Raw genomic sequence first — 12,978 nt, 5'->3', positions numbered from 1 at the left:
GTATAGTAGGCTGGTCAAAGATATAGTTCTTGGGAATTATGGTTAAACATGTTAATCACTAATTCTTGGGTATTGTGAGTTAATCACAAAGATACCCGCTCGATTGCATTCTGTTGCGAATCAATGTAAGAGCTACTATGGCCTAAAAAGACTACCCAGAAATGAGGTTAAGGTATACACAGGGAACATAGTAAATGTTACTATACCTTCCATCGGTGTATTGACGTTTGTATCTATTTTCATAATTCATTTAGAGTTTTACAAACTCTAGCCCATTTGGGTGGAAATGAAAGCAGAGAGAGGTCACCGGATGAGTTTCGGTGAAACCGAAAAAGTTGTTTCGGGGTATGCCATTAAGTCAAGATGGTTTCGGCACATGCCTGATAATTCTTGGAGAGTGCCAGAATCATTCTGGAAACTTTTTGGAATTTTCAAAAATAAAAACCGAAAATGTTTCGGAGCTGCCGGTACCGCTTTGGCTTGTTTTCGCAGATGAAATTCACTAATCTGAAATTGTTTCAGAACGAATCCAAAATCATTTTAGTGGGTACTGGAATTATTCTAAGACCCATAGAAATATTTTCGGATTTAGTGGACGCAAAAAATTGTCTTCATGAATAGTGAAAACGCATTCTTGTTTGCTTTTCGCAGATGAAAATCACTAAACCGAAATTGTTTCGGAACGCGTTGAAAATTATTTTAGTGGGTACTGGAAATGTTCTGAGCCCACATAAATATTTTCAGTTCGAACGGACGCTGAAAAATGTCGTCATGAATAGTGAAAGTGCTTTTTGCTTGGCTTCTTGGAGAAGCCACCTTGAGGGCCTTTTTGGTATTTCCCCCCTTGGCTTCTTGGAGAAGCCACCCTTGGGCTTGGCCTATAAATAGGGGTGGAGGGGGCTGCCTAAAGGATCATCCCTTCTCACATACAAGTGTCATGCATGATCTGGCTTCTCTCTCCCTCCCAGCGAAATAGTTTCGTAGAGCCGAAAGGCTGTCTGGGTTCCGGTGGGAACTAGTTCTGGACGGCGAAGCCCTGCCGGATAGATGACACCGTATGTGTGCAACTCTGTAGAGAGATCGTAGTTTCGGTCTTAGTTCGTGAGTGCCTCCCGAAGGGCTGTCCGTGTGACCGTCCGAGTTTCGAAGGTCCTCCCGAAGGGCTGTCCGAGTGACCGTTCGAGTTTTGAAGGTCCTCCCGAAGGGCTGTCCGCGACACCGTCCGGGGGGGCTGTTCGACCGCCTCCCGGAGGGCTGTCTGAGGAGCAGATGAGGGTATACATCCTCGCGGTTGGGAGGTTGTAAATCCTAGCTGCGGGGATCTGCACCGCCGATCGTCATCGACTCTACTTCCCGTTGCGCTACGAGTCGGTAACGAAAAAGATCAAACCTTGTATGCAGTCTCCATAGTGGTCCTGGGCTGGTGCGTAGGTCGGAAATTTTTTTGTTTTCTGCTGCGTTACCCTACACTTTTATTGCAAGGGAAGTGGTCACTGGAAGCGGAACTGCCCCAAGTACTTGGCGGACAAGAAGGCCGGCAACACCAAAGGTATATGTGATATACATGTTATTGATGTGTACCTTACCAGCACTCATAGTAGCTCCTGGGTATTTCATACCGGTGCGGTTGCTCATATTTGTAACTCAAAGCAGGAGCTGCGGAATAAACGGAGACTGGCAAAGGACGAGGTGACGATGCGCGTCGGGAATGGTTCCAAGGTCGATGTGATCGCCATCGGCACGCTACCTCTACATTTACCTACGGGATTAGTTTTAAACCTCAATAATTGTTATTTAGTGCCAGCTTTGAGCATGAACATTGTATCAGGATCTCGTTTAATTCGAGATGGCTACTCATTTAAATCCGAGAATAATGGTTGTTCTATTTATATGAGAGATATGTTTTATGGTCATGCCCCGCTGGTTAATGGTTTATTCTTAATGAATCTCGAACGTAGTGTTACACATATTCATAGTGTGAATACCAAAAGATGTAAGGTTGATAATGATAGTCCCACATACTTGTGGCACTGCCGTCTTGGTCACATTGGTGTAAACGCATGAAGAAGCTCCATGCAGATGGACTTTTGGAGTCTCTTGATTACGAATCATTTGACACGTGCGAACCATGCCTCATGGGTAAGATGACCAAGACTCCGTTCTTCGGAACAATGGAGTGAGCAACCAACTTATTGGAAATCATACATACTGATGTGTGCGGTCCAATGAGTGTTGAGGCTCGCGGTGGCTATCGTTATGTTCTCACTCTCACTGATGACTTGAGTAGATATGGGTATGTCTACCTAATGAAACACAAGTCTGAGACCTTTGAAAAGTTCAAGGAATTTCAGAGTGAGGTTGAGAATCAACGTGACAGAAAAATAAAGTTCTTACGATCAGATCGTGGAGGGGAATATTTGAGTCACGAATTTGGCACACACTTAAGGAAATGTGGAATAGTTTCACAACTCACGCCGCCTGGAACACCTTAGCGAAATGGTGTGTCCGAACATCGTAATCGCACTCTATTGGATATGGTGCGATCTATGATGTCTCTTACCGATCTACCGCTCTCATTTTGGGGTTATGCTTTAGAGACTGCCGCATTCACTTTAAATAGGGCTCCGTCGAAATCCGTTGAGACGACACCGTATGAATTATGGTTTGGGAAGAAACCTAAGCTGTCGTTTCTAAAAGTTTGGGGATGCGATGCTTATGTCAAGAAACTTCAACCTGAAAAGCTCGAACCCAAGTCGGAGAAATGCGTCTTCATAGGATACCCTAAGGAAACCATTGGGTATACCTTCTACCTCAGATCCGAAGGCAAGATCTTTGTTGCTAAGAACGGATCCTTTCTGGAGAAGGAGTTTCTCTCGAAAGAAGTGGGAGGAAGGTAGAGCTTGATGAAGTACTGCCTCTTGAAGCGGAAAGTAGCGCAGCTCAGGAAAATGTTCCTGTGGTGCATGCACCGACTAGAGAGGAAGTTAATGATGATGATGATCAAGGTACTTCGGATCAAGCTCCTACTGAACTTCATAGGTCCACAAGGACACGTTCCGCGCCAGAGTGGTACGGCAACCCTGTCTTGGAAATCATGTTGTTAGACAACGGTGAACCTTCGAACTATGAAGAAGCAATGGCGGGCCCAGATTCCGACAAATGGCTAGAAGCCATGAAATCCGAGATAGGATCCATGTATGAAAACGAAGTATGGACTTTGACTGACTTGCCCGATGATCGGCGAGCCATAGAAAATAAATGGATCTTTAAGAACAAGACAGACGCGGATGGTAATGTGACCATCTATAAGGCTCGACTTGTCGCTAAGGGTTATCGACAAGTTCAAGGGGTTGACTATGATGAGACTTTCTCACCCGTAGCGAAGCTGAAGTCCGTCCGAATCATGTTAGCAATTGCCGCATTCTATGATTATGAGATATGGCAAATGGACGTCAAAACGGGATTCCTTAACGGCTTTCTTAAGGAAGAATTGTATATGATGCAGCCGGAAGGTTTTGTCGATCCTAAGAATGCTAACAGGTATGCAAGCTCCAGCGCTCCATCTATGGGCTGGTGCAAGCATCTCGGAGTTGGAACATTCGATTTGATGAGATGATCAAAGCGTTTGGGTTTACACAGACTTATGGAGAAGCCTGTGTTTACAAGAAAGTGAGTGGGAGCTCTGTAGCATTTCTCATATTATATGTGGATGACATACTGTTGATGGGAAATGATATAGAATTCTTGGGAAGCATAAAGGCCTACTTGAACAAGTGTTTTTCAATGAAGGACCTTGGAGAAGTTGCTTATATATTAGGCATCAAGATCTATAGAGATAGATCAAGACGCCTCATTGGTCTTTCACAAAGTACGTACCTTGACAAGATATTGAAGAAGTTCAATATGGATCAGTCCAAGAAGGGGTTCTTGCCTGTATTGCAAGGTGTGCAATTGAGCACGGCTCAATGCCCGACCACGGCAGAAGATAGAGAAAAGATGAGTGTCGTCCCCTATGCCTCGGCCATAGGGTCTATTATGTATGCCATGCTGTGTACCAGACCTGATGTAAACCTTGCCGTAAGTTTGGTAGGAAGGTACCAAAGTAATCCCGGCATGGAACATTGGACAGCGGTCAAGAATATCCTGAAGTACCTGAAGAGGACTAAGGATATGTTTCTCGTTTATGGAGGTGACGAAGAGCTCGTCGTAAAGGGTTACGTCGATGCTAGTTTCGACACAGATCTGGATGACTCTAAGTCACAAACCGGATACGTGTATATTTTGAATGGTGGGGCAGTAAGCTGGTGCAGTTGCAAGCAAAGCGTTGTGGCGGGATCTACATGTGAAGCGGAATACATGGCGGCCTCAGAGGCAGCACAAGAAGCAATCTGGGTGAAGGAGTTCATTACCGACCTAGGAGTTGTTCCCAATGCGTCGGACCCGATGACTCTCTTCTGTGACAACACTAGAGCTATTGCCCTTGCCAAGGAGCCCAGGTTTCACAGGAAGACCAGGCATATCAAGCGTCGCTTCAACTCCATTCGTGAAAATGTTCAAAATGGAGACATAGATATTTGTAAAGTACATACGGAACTGAATGTAGCAGATCCGTTGACTAAACCTCTCCCTAGAGCAAAACATGATCAACACCAGAACTCTATGGGTGTTCGATTCATCACAATGTAACTAGATTATTGACTCTAGTGCAAGTAGGAGACTGTTGGAAATATGCCCTAGAGGCAATAATAAAATGGTTATTATTATATTTCCTTGTTCATGATAATTGTCTATTGTTCATGCTATAATTGTGTTATCCGGAAATCGTAATACATGTGTGAATACATAGACCACAACATGTCCCTAGTGAGCCTCTAGTTGACTAGCTCGTTGATCAACAGATAGTCATGGTTTCCTGACTATGGACATTGGATGTCATTGATAACGGGATCACATCATTAGGAGAATGATGTGATGGACAAGACCCAATCCTAAGCATAGCACAAGATCGTGTAGTTCGTTTGCTAGAGCTTTTCCAAATGTCAAGTATCATTTCCTTAGACCATGAGATTGTGCAACTCCCGAATACCATAGGAGTGCTTTGGGTGTGCCAAACGTCACAACGTAACTGGGTGGCTATAAAGGTGCACTACGGGTATCTCCGAAAGTGTCTGTTGGGTTGGCACGAATCGAGACTAGGATTTGTCACTCCGTATGACGGAGAGGTATCTCTGGGCCCACTTGGTAATGCATCATCATAATGAGCTCAATGTGACCAAGTGTTTGGTCACGGGATCATGCATTACGGTACGAGTAAAGTGACTTGCCGGTAACGAGATTGAACAAGGTATTGGGATACCGACGATCGAATCTCGGGCAAGTAACGTACCGATTGACAAAGGGAATTGTATACGGGATTGATTGAATCCTCGACATCGTGGTTCATCCGATGAGATCATCGTGGAACATGTGGGAGCCAACATGGGTATCCAGGTCCCGCTGTTGGTTATTGACCGGAGAGTCGTCTCGGTCATGTCTGCATGTCTCCTGAATCCGTAGGGTCTACACACTTAAGGTTCGGTGACGCTGGGGTTGTAGAGATATTAGTATGCGGAAATCCGAAAGTTGTTCGGAGTCCCGGATGAGATCCCGGATGTCACGAGGAGTTCCGGAATTGTCCGGAGGTGAAGAATTGTATATAGGAAGTCTAGTTTCGGCCACCGGGAAAGTTTCGGGGGTCACCGGTATTGTACCGGGACCACCGGAAGGGTCCCGGGGGGTCCACCTGGTGGGGCCACCTATCCCGGAGGGCCCCGTGGGCTGAAGTGGGAGGGAACCAGCCCCTGGTGGGCTGGTGCGCCCCCCTTGGGCCTCCCCCTGCGCCTAGGGTTGGAAACCCTAGGGGTGGGGGGCGCCCCAGTTGGCTTGGGGGGCAAGCCACCCCCTTGGCCGCCGCCCCCCTTGGAGATTGGATCTCCTAGGGCCGGCGCCCCCCCGTAGGGGCCCTATATAAAGAGGGGGGAGGGCAGCCGCACTCAAGCCCCTGGCGCCTCCCTCTCCCTCCCGTGACACCTCTCCCTCTCGCTGAGCTTGGCGAAGCCCTGCCGAGATCCCCGCTGCTTCCACCACCATGCCGTCGTGCTGCTGGATCTCCATCAACCTCTCCCTCCCCTTGCTGGATCAAGAAGGAGGAGACGTCTTCCCCAACCGTACGTGTGTTGAACGCGGAGGTGCCGTCCATTCGGCGCTCGGTCATCGGTGATTTGGATCACGACGAGTACGACTCCATCAACCCCGTTCACTTGAACGCTTCCGCTCGCGATCTACAAGGGTATGTAGATGCACTCTTTTCCCTCTCGTTGCTAGAAGACTCCATAGATTGTTCTTGGTGATGCATAGAATTTTTTTAATTTCTGCAACGATCTCCAACAACAACAATTAGTTAACATAAGTTAGTTCAGCTATGACAGCAATTAGTTAAGTGCATTTGTGTCAGCAATTAGTTATGAAAGCATTTCTGTCAGTAATTTGAAAGCAATGAGGTTAAGTACAATTTTGACAGAATTTGAATTAGGTAAATTTCTGTCAGAATTAGTTTAACTACACTTCTGACATCAAATACATCTGTCAGTAATTTCAAAGCAATTAGGTCAAGCAGACTTCGTATTACTAACATATTATCCATTACAACAAGCATTACAACCAAGACTTCATACTGAGCAAACAAGATATCTCTACACTGGCATTTAGTATGCCCAATTTAGAACAAGAGATCTCTTAGAACACCTACACCTACTCATTTAACAACACTCCACTTCTTCATAATTAAGGTGAAACACATCACACAAAGCACTATAACAAAAGCCATCAGCAGCTTTAGCAGCAGCAATATCTCTCTGCCTAATCCTAAAAGCATAGCAATTTGCTGCTTGGTAGCATACTTATTCTCACTGCAGCTGGCATAATTAGCTCTGCCTATAGTGCCTCTTCCAGCCATGCCCCTTCTAGTTGTGCCTCTGCCTGCCATTGATTCAGTCCTCTGCCTCTCAAGCTCCTCCCTCTTGTCCTCAGCTGCACCAATTGCATCTACAGCAGCATCACCAACCAGACGCCTTGTTTCAACCAGATGCTCTACATATTCAAGCTCCCAGCGCCAGAAATCACAAGTGACTTGAGAACACAAAATTACAGAGTGACAGTAAAGTTCAGAGTGCATGAATCAATTGCAGACTAGTTAACCAACTAGTTCTGTCAGTAATTTTGCAAACAAGGACAGTCTAAACTACTGTATTAATCAGAGCAATGACTAGTTAACCAACTAATTTTGCAACCAAGGACAATCTAAACTACTGGAGAGCACCTAAAGACCATTTTAATCAGTGCACTGCTTCAATACTACAGTGAATTGACACGGCATGAATCAATCAACAAGAAGCTAGGAACTGGCACTTACAGTGTGGTTGACGCACTTGTAGAAGATCCATCCATCGTGCTCATCGGTGCTAGACCGGTAGAACCTCACCTGCTCGCCGCAATCCGGGCACCCGATCAACGGTACAGCAACGGAGCGGCCACGCAATGCAGAGCGGACGGAGCTGGAAGACGACATGACGGTGGGGACGGAGGAGGCGGAGGAGGGCGTCGGCAATGGCTGCGGCGGCGGAGGGCGTCAACGTCGGCAATGGCTGCGGCGGCGGGGACGGGAGTTGGGCTAGGGTTCGGAGGAGAGGAAGAGGAGAGCGAGGGGATAAGAGAGCTGCCGACCAGGTGCGCGGTCGGTCCGACCAGGTGCGACCAGGTACTGGCGATTTTGCAAAAATCCCCCCAGATGGAGCAGTATTGACCCCAGGCACGACCAGGTGGCGGTCAAAGCCGAGCTGGCGGCCGCTGACTCGGCCAAGTCAGCGAATACGTAGACAAAATCGTATAAATGGACCAAAGTGAACCTTGTGCGTAAGTACCTGCGTAAGTACCTGGACCGTAGTTCGGGTATTTTGAAGTAGTGGTACTAAAATGTCAACGGGCTCAAATTTTGTGATCTATAGTGAATTTTTCTCTCTAGGAAATCATGCGGTTGATTCCTAGGAGCCGCCTTTGTACAACGGTATGACAGAGCACTCGCCCAGGTGAGCACGCTCCAAGCCACCAAACCCCCAACGCTCCAGCCACTCCAAGCCAAACCCCTCCAGCTCACTCACTCCGGCCGTCCGGCGCGCAGCACACACTGCTGTGACAAGACAATGCCGCTCCTGCTCCTCCTGCTCGCGCTCCTTCTGCCGGCCGCGGCCGAGGCGACGCCGTCAGCGCTGCTGGGCATCAACTACGGCCGGGTGGGGAACAATCTCCCGCCGACGACCTCGGCCTTGCAGCTCCTCGCCGGCCTGGGCGTCGGCCGCGTCCGCCTCTACGACACCGACCCGGCCACCCTCCGCTCCTTCGCCAACACGGGCGTGGAGCTCGTCATCGGCGTCCCCGACGAGTGCCTCGCGGCCGTCTCCATCCCCTCCGGCGCCTCCTCCTGGGTCCGCTCCGTCATCCAGCCGGCGCTCCCGGCCACCAAGATCGCCGTCCTCACCGTCGGCAACGAGGTGCTCACGGGCGCCAACAGCTCCGCGCTCTCGCCGTCGCTGCTCCCGGCCATGCAGTGCATCCACGACGCGCTCGTGCAGCTCGGCCTCGACAAGCAGGTCGCGGTCACCACCGCGCACAACCTCGGCGTGCTCGCCACCTCCTACCCGCCCTCCTCGGCATACTTCCGCAAGGACCTCGTCCCGGTGCTCTGCCCGATCCTCGACTTCCACGCCCGCACCGGCTCGCCGTTCCTCGTCAACGCCTACCCCTACTTCGCCTACGCCGAGGACCCCGCCGGCGTGGAGCTCGAGTACGCCCTGCTCGAGCCCGGCCACGGCGGCGTCCCGGACCCGTCGTCCGGGCTGCGCTACCCCAACATGCTGGTGGCCCAGGTGGACGCCGTGTACCACGCGATCGCGGCGGCCAACCGCGCGGCAGCGCGCACCGTGGAGGTGCGCGTGTCGGAGACCGGGTGGCCATCGGCCGGCGACGGCAACGAGACCGGTGCGACGCCGCGGAACGCCGCGAGGTACAACGGCAACGTGATGCGGCTGGTGGGCGAGGGCAAGGGCACGCCGCTGCGGCCGGACGGGGCGCTGCGCGTCTACATGTTCGCGCTCTTCAACGAGAACATGAAGCCCGGCCCCTCGTCGGAGCGCAACTACGGCCTCTTCAAGCCCGACGGCACGCCGGTGTACGAGCTCGCCTACCGCCTGCCCAAGGACAACGCCACCACCTCGTCTGGGGCCGGCGGCACCTGAAGCATTACCGGCAGCGGCGGCGGGCCGCAGAACAACGGCTACTACAGCATCTCGGCATCATCGGCAAAGGCAAACATGGTGAGGGCTCTGCCTTTTGCTTTCTCCATGCTTTGCATCGATTCCTTTCTGAACTGAAAAAGCTCCATTTTGGACTAGTTTGCAAAGTTTTCATGGTAAAAGTGTAGGCAAGTTGAAAAGGTTGCATCATGCATGCTTGCCGATGCCTTTTGTTAGCCCCAAGGTAATATCATGGCATAAAGGAGCATGCCATTGCTTGATCCAAAACTCTGTTTCTGTGATGTAAGACATCATAACCATAGTAATTTGAAAGTACACTCGTTTCAAATTTGTATAACCAGGTAATTTGAAATATATAAGATGTTCTATCTTTTTCTGAATCCGATGTACATAGACGCGTTTTAGTGTGTTGTTCACTCGTTTCAGTCCGTATGTAGTCCATATTGAAATATCTAAAACTTCTCATAATTCGGAACAGAGAAGATACATTATAATAACATGCCACTGGACTGACACGTGGACCGTCGATACACACAACTTGCTTGTTCTGGTTGCCATAAAATACAAAACTATGAAACCATAAAGGAGGAGAACAGTGTCAAGTGACCTGTAATCATAAACGAGAAGAACAAATTCTGAGTGACCTGTTTTCATGTTGGCTCTGCTCCCATTTTGGTCACCTGCTGATGTGTCTCCTTGTGTTTGTGCTTGTTCTTGTGCTTGGTAGGGTTGGTGGACATGGACACAAGCAACCATGGCAGCATGTGAGGCTGTCCTGTTGATGATGATAGCTTTCTGATTCTGAGCAACTTCCAAGTGGTGTTTAGATGGAATGATATGTGTGGATGGAAGGAAGGAAGCCTCTGGTGTCTGAAATGGAGTCAGGGGAGTCCCTGGTTTCTAGACGCCCTGTCATGGAGAAACTATTTTGTCCTTCCGCTCCAATCTTCCATGTTAATTCAGTTGATGTGGTCCTGTAATTGGTGGCAAGCTAAGCTAATGGGTTAGTCAGTGTCATTAAACCAGGCACTATTGTTTTTGTTTACTGGTAATCATGCAATGCAAGGTCATGGATGGATATATTGATTGTCAACTCACTGGCTGTCTCCATACTACGAGAAAGCACTTCAAATTTTAGTGGCAATATTCGAGACAAGCCTAGTAAAATACATATGTTCATTCAAACACTTGTTTTGACAATATACTCCTTTTCCCAGTTTTATGTAAACAAATCTAGTAAATACAAAGATACATAATAATTTTTTGTGACAAAGTAAAAATACATCGTACAAGCGGGGTGTAGATACATTCATGTCTCATACACTAATATGTGGTAGTATATATCTCAAATATTATTAAATTTATGATTATGAAAGAGAGGCTGGCTTCTTCAATCCCCATTAATAGAAACCAAGGTCACATAATATTTCAAATGTGGATTTGTATTTGCACATATACATGAGTATTTACCTTTTTTGTGTACGGTATCTAAAAACTGGTGCATAAACTACATAGGTGGTATTATATTATATACTCCATTCACTACTGCTATGAAAATTTCCGGCGACAGATGCATTTATATAGTCCCACACAACAAACCTAATTAAGTCCCTTTTTAAGTACTAAAAGCTTGGGCACACACCAATCATAAATGGGAAGTGTTCAATTAGAAAATGAAAACGTGACTCAATTGGTCTTAGTTAGTCTTCGGGGCGGAGTGGAAGAAGGGCGGAGACTCTCGAACGAGGAAAAGGATCCCTTCGAAAGAATTGACCGAGGAGCCGTACGAGGTGAAAATCTCAGCAGAACATAGGTACTGCATCCAAAATGATCTTATTATATGGAAAGCATAGAGATGGGCTGAACTGGACCGAAGGAACATATGCTCTGATTTTTGTGTCGTCAAGGTAGAACTTTCTCCCCTGCAAGTGAAAAGGCTCATTGTAACGGTGTGTGCGCTTTCGTTTGTACCAAAGGCTCATCTGCTGCAGGAATAATTCAGCCGGGTGTAAATTGCAGCAGAAAGAGGAATGGTTCTGGGTGAACCATTGGGATGAGATGTCTGATCACTTGCCTGGATCGTGTGTGTTTTAGTCCCATATCGATGAGCATGTGTGCATTGTGTGCTATAGACTCGTATCACAGTTGGGCTAAAAAATACTTATACTACAAAGGGTATTACTTTTTCTTTGCAAGAAATCAACGCAAGGATTCAGCATAATCGAATACTACAGTTGTTCAAAACCACATGTGCTCATGCCACGCATCGGCTTTGGAGTATTATCCAAAGTGTCGAGTGGGAACAGAAAAGTACTATAACGGTCTCTGTATGATACACCTAGAACTAATTTGGCAGATAAGGGCTCTAATATGGCAAAGTTGGCTTAGTTTTGATGCTCCAATGAAAGGAAAGACTGCCAAATAGAAATAAATAGTGGGACGGGATACTCCTACTTTATGAACAAATGAACTCAGTTCGCTCATCTTACAGAGCAGCAGAGTCAGAAAGTAGAGGGCATAATGATCCAATGACGTATGTCGTCTCTTTTGTGTCTGCAATCAACATTACTTTGAAAAGACACTTAACAGAAATCGAACACGACTATGACCATAAAATTTCAAATAGCTACACAAATTAAGAAAAAATAAACAGGAAAGCATTATTCAGATGATACCTTAGCATAACTGCCCACAAAAAGGACCCTCTGTGGACCCAGTCATATCCTTACGACAACCTGACCTCAAACATCTTATGCAAGATCAGAGTAAAATACTTAAGATTAGTGCAAATAAACATCATTATGCAAGATGCGAGGAAAATATTTCAGATTAGCAGATACATTCGCATCAACATCGGCTAACAGCATTTCAGATTAGTCAAAATATTAACATTGATAGGCAGGCAAGCTCTCACTCTGCACAGCTGCCATCTCCAACAACAAAGAAACCTATAGTTAATTAGTTATACAAAATCTGATGGAAAGCCAGAGCAACTATGGGAAAATGGAGGACAATGAAATGAAGAGGGAGTCCAGTGTGCAAAGCACTCTCGTCCATGCCAACTAACTACAGATGCAAGGGGGTATATTAAGTCACGGGTTGTGCAATGTTTTATGTCTGCACAACAATGTAACTTCATTTGCACTATAGGTAATACCAAAAATGAGAATGACTAGAAAAATGGGTTCTGGTAGAAAAAATCATGGGGTGCTTTAAAGAGCTCCACTATGTGGAGGCAAAGATACTAATTGGACCTTATAAAGGGGTGAATCTTTCCCTGCTGAGGAGGAAGCTACAAAGTATGGGGGAAAGGATACTCACAAGACAGGCTGAATTATCCAAATTCAAGAGTGAGTAGCCATAGGGAAACATGTGCTCACTTTTCTTACATCTACATTCTTTAAGTTTCTTTGCAATATTCGGTGTTGACGGCCTATATGTTTTAAAAATAAATGTTTTGGAGGATTCGGCAAAGTTTACTGAACTCACAAGCAAATGCGCGCAAGAAATGCACACACAGTATGTGCTCTGATGCTTAGCTATTTTTCTTCTTATGATGCTCTCAATTTTGATTACTGATTTTCTTGTTATAATGTTCTGAATTTTAATTTCGCAAAAAAATATATTCTGA

At 46.9% G+C, this 12,978-nt stretch overlaps 1 pseudogene; it reads left to right on the top strand.

Moving 5' to 3' along the window:
* The first annotated feature begins 8,017 nt into the window (after positions 1-8,017).
* LOC109734497 (glucan endo-1,3-beta-glucosidase 11-like) lies at positions 8,018-10,427 on the top strand (annotated as a pseudogene).
* The last annotated feature ends 2,551 nt before the right edge of the window (positions 10,428-12,978 follow it).

Source organism: Aegilops tauschii, chromosome 1, assembly GCF_002575655.3.
Source record: "Aegilops tauschii subsp. strangulata cultivar AL8/78 chromosome 1, Aet v6.0, whole genome shotgun sequence".
Taxonomy (NCBI): Eukaryota; Viridiplantae; Streptophyta; class Magnoliopsida; order Poales; family Poaceae; genus Aegilops; species Aegilops tauschii.
Note: the sequence above shows the minus strand (reverse complement) of the source record. Positions and strands in the feature narration are given on the sequence as shown.